This window comes from Lithobates pipiens, unplaced genomic scaffold (assembly GCF_037356315.1).
Source record: "Lithobates pipiens isolate NorthernLeopardFrog02 unplaced genomic scaffold, aLitPip1_a1.2 Scaffold_10, whole genome shotgun sequence".
NCBI classification, from domain to species: domain Eukaryota; kingdom Metazoa; phylum Chordata; class Amphibia; order Anura; family Ranidae; genus Lithobates; species Lithobates pipiens.
In genome coordinates this window covers 144017772-144022471 of record NW_027507686.1, presented here as the reverse complement: position 1 = coordinate 144022471, position 4700 = coordinate 144017772, and positions in this window count along the sequence as shown.

Here is a 4700-nt window from a genome sequence, read left to right as displayed (position 1 = left end):
CCGCTCAAGACGAGGATACCGGGGTTCTGGTAGCTAGCTGCTGCCATAACAACGATATCCTCCTTCAAACTGCTCCCGTAAAACTGCAGCAGGCGGTCTGTAAGCGGTTAACTGACAATTGCACGTGTCGTGTGGTGCTGTACCCAAACAAAATTTACGTCCTTTTTTTCCCACAAATAAAGCTTTCTTTTGGTAGTATTTGATCATCTCTACGGTTTTTATTTTTTGCGCTATAAACAAAAATAAATCGACAATTTTGAAAAGAAAAAACTATATTTTTTTTACTTTTTGCTATCATAAATATCCCCCAAATAAAAAAAAACACATATTTCTTCATTAGTTTAGGCCAATATATATTCTTCAACATACAGTATCTCACAAAAGTGAGTACACCCCTCACATTTTTGTAAATATTTTAGTCTATCTTTTCATGTGACAACACTGAAGAAATTACACTTTGCTACAATGTAAAGTAGTGAGTGTATAGCTTGTATAACAGTGTAAATTTCTGGCAACAAAAAGTGAGTACCCCCTAACCCAAATTGGGCCCAATTAGTCATTTTCCCTCCACCGGTGTCATGTGACTCATTAGTGTTACAAGGTCTCAGATGTGAATGGGGAGCAGGTGTGTTTAAATTTGGTGTTTTTGCTCTCACTCCCTCATACTGGTCATTGGAAGTTCAACATGGCACCTCATGGCAAAGAACTCTCTGAGGATCTAAAAAAAATAATAGTTGCTCTATATAAAGATAGCCTAGGCTATAAGAAGATTGCCAAGACCCTGAAACTGAGCTGCCGCACAGTGGCCAGGACCATACAGCTGTTTGACAGGACAGGTTCCACTCAGAACAGGCCTCGCCATGGTCAACCAAAGAAGCATCATATCCAGAGGTTGTCTTTTGGAAATAGAGGTATGAGTGCAGCCAGCATTGCTGCAGAGTAGTGATGGACGAACGTTTCGCCCGGCGGTCGTTTCGCGGCGAATTTCCGACTTTCGCCGTCCGCGGGTTCGAACGCCTTTTTCCGTCGTTCGCCCCGGCGGACTTACGTGTTTAATGTATACAAGAACTTTAACCTTTCGTGACACGTTTATCATGTGTTACAGGACAACCAATTGAGACATGACAGCTCATGGACACTTGGACATTCCCCCTAACCTATAAATACACCCGATCCGGTGGCCATTTTACATTCTTTCTTCTGTCACTGTAGGGAAAGGATCCTGTGTGGAGTAGGGACAGAGAAAACGCTAGCTATTTGGTACACAAAAGTTCTTTTCAGGACTGGTATAGGTGTTAGGTCAGCAGCCTGAGTTTCTTTTGTCAGTTTAGATAAAGGGACAGAGCGCTGTATGCTGCTATTTTAGGGACAGCTCAGCCAGATTAGTCTTTCTTCATCATCATCATCATCATCATCATTAGCTGTTACTATCAGGTCCACAAAAGAGCTATTCCAGCTAATCGTTCCAGCCTACTCTTTTTTGCCAATTTGTATAGGGACAGGCAGGAAGCAGTGTGTCAGGCAGTGAGGATAATTTTAAAGACTTGCTGTTACTATTAGTTCCACAAAGGTTCTTTTCAGGACTGGTATCAGTGGTACGGTAATAGGCTTGTACACGTATAATATTCTTTCTTCCAAATATAGAAAGAATATTATACTTGACTGCTGCCCTTCTGCTGCAGTCTGCTAATCATTCACAACTCACTTGTTCCACAAAGCTCTTTATCAGGACTGGTAACTTGGTCTGTCTAGGGTGCTACGGTACATAGGCTTGGGTGCGGTACAGTCTGCTGTTCTGTAAGGACCGCTATCGGTCCACAATACATAGGGTTGCCGTGCACTACTGCTGACCGCTGCCCTATACTGCAGCAGTCCTTCAGCGGTATAGGGACTGACGCACAGTCTGCTAAACACTAATACACAACCTGCTTGGTCCACAAAAGTTCTTATAAGGACTGGTAACTTGGTATAGGGTGCTACGGTACATAGGCCTGAGTGCGTTACAGTCTGCTGTTCTGTAAGGACCGCTATCGGTCCACAATACATAGGGTTGACGTGCACTACTGCTGACCGCTGCCCTATACTGCAGCAGTCCTTCAGCGGTATAGGGACTGACGCACAGTCTGCTAAACACTAACACACAACCTGCTTGGTCCACAAAAGTTTTTATAAGGACTGGTAACTTGGTATAGGGTGCTACGGTACATAGGCCTGAGTGCAGTACAGTCTGCTGTTCTGTAAGGACTGCTATCGGTCCACAATACATAGGGTTGCCGTGCACTACTGCTGACCGCTGCCCTATACTGCAGCAGTCCTTCAGCGGTATAGGGACTGACGCACAGTCTGCTAAACACTAATACACAACCTGCTTGGTCCACAAAAGTTCTTATAAGGACTGGTAACTTGGTATAGGGTGCTACGGTACATAGGCCTGAGTGCAGTACAGTCTGCTGTTCTGTAAGGACCGCTATCGGTCCACAATACATAGGGTTGCCGTGCACTACTGCTGACCGCTGCCCTATACTGCAGCAGTCCTTCATTGGTATAGGGACTGACGTACAGTCTGCTAATCACTAACACACAACCTGCTTGGTCCACAAAAGTTCTTATAAGGACTGGTAACTTGGTATAGGGTGCTACGGTACATAGGCCTGAGTGCGTTACAGTCTGCTGTTCTGTAAGGACCGCTATCGGTCCACAATACATAGGGTTGCCGTGCACTACTGCTGACCGCTGCCCTATACTGCAGCAGTCCTTCAGCGGTATAGGGACTGACGCACAGTCTGCTAAACACTAACACACAACCTGCTTGGTCCACAAAAGTTTTTATAAGGACTGGTAACTTGGTATAGGGTGCTACGGTACATAGGCCTGAGTGCAGTACAGTCTGCTGTTCTGTAAGGACCGCTATCGGTCCACAATACATAGGGTTGCCGTGCACTACTGCTGACCGCTGCCCTATACTGCAGCAGTCCTTCATTGGTATAGGGACTGACGTACAGTCTGCTAATCACTAACACACAACCTGCTTGGTCCACAAAAGTTCTTATAAGGACTGGTAACTTGGTATAGGGTGCTACGGTACATAGGCCTGAGTGCGTTACAGTCTGCTGTTCTGTAAGGACCGCTATCGGTCCACAATACATAGGGTTGCCGTGCACTACTGCTGACCGCTGCCCTATACTGCAGCAGTCCTTCAGCGGTATAGGGACTGACGCACAGTCTGCTAAACACTAACACACAACCTGCTTGGTCCACAAAAGTTTTTATAAGGACTGGTAACTTGGTATAGGGTGCTACGGTACATAGGCCTGAGTGCAGTACAGTCTGCTGTTCTGTAAGGACCGCTATCGGTCCACAATACATAGGGTTGCCGTGCACTACTGCTGACCGCTGCCCTATACTGCAGCAGTCCTTCATTGGTATAGGGACTGACGTACAGTCTGCTAATCACTAACACACAACCTGCTTGGTCCACAAAAGTTCTTATAAGGACTGGTAACTTGGTATAGGGTGCTACGGTACATAGGCCTGAGTGCGTTACAGTCTGCTGTTCTGTAAGGACCGCTATCGGTCCACAATACATAGGGTTGCCGTGCACTACTGCTGACCGCTGCCCTATACTGCAGCAGTCCTTCAGCGGTATAGGGACTGACGCACAGTCTGCTAAACACTAACACACAACCTGCTTGGTCCACAAAAGTTTTTATAAGGACTGGTAACTTGGTATAGGGTGCTACGGTACATAGGCCTGAGTGCAGTACAGTCTGCTGTTCTGTAAGGACCGCTATCGGTCCACAATACATAGGGTTGACGTGCACTACTGCTGACCGCTGCCCTATACTGCAGCAGTCCTTCAGCGGTATAGGGACTAAGAGTTTTGTCACAGGGTGATTTAAAAAATGACAGGCAGAGGAAGAGGCAGGCCCTTCCGCAGGGGTGGTAGGGGTAGGGCAGGAGCAACAGCCTTGAGCCAAAGTGGGAAGTTGCAGAAGGTGCGTTCAATTACTTTAAAGGACGCACCAGACTTGGTTGAGTGGCTCACTCAGCCTTATTCTTCTGCACCCTCCTCATCCTCTCGATCTGCACCCTCTTCTTCACTCTCTGCTATGTGCACCCCCAAAGACACTACCACCAACAACACCACCACCACCACATACCTTCCGCTTGAGTGCAAATGGGGGCCTTCATGCTCCAGTGTTTTAATAGGGACCCCCGTATAAAAAGCATGAGGGTCAAGGACCAGTACTGGGTGGCAACGTACTTAGATCCCCGGTACAAACACAAAATGGCGGAAATGTTACCGCCGTCGCAGAGGGCTGTCAGAATGCAGCACTTCCAGGCCTTGCTTCGAGAAATGCTGCATTCTGCTTTTGCGTGCGCTGGCAGAGGAGCAATTCCCACTCCCAGAGAAGGATTTGCGGGTACCAATCCAACAGCGCCTGCAAGAAGAGGCCGGTTTGAAGATGTGTTGGTGACTTCGGATATGAGGTCATTCTTTCAGCCGACCCATCGACAGGTGTCATCCGGATCCAGCATCAGGGAACGCCTAGACCGTCAGGTGTCCGACTACATTGGGTTAACGGCCGATGTGGACGCTCTGAGGAGTGATGAACCCCTAGACTACTGGGTGGGCAGGCTTGACCTCTGGCCAGAGCTTGCCCAATTTGCAATCGAACTGTTGGCTTGCCCCTCATCCA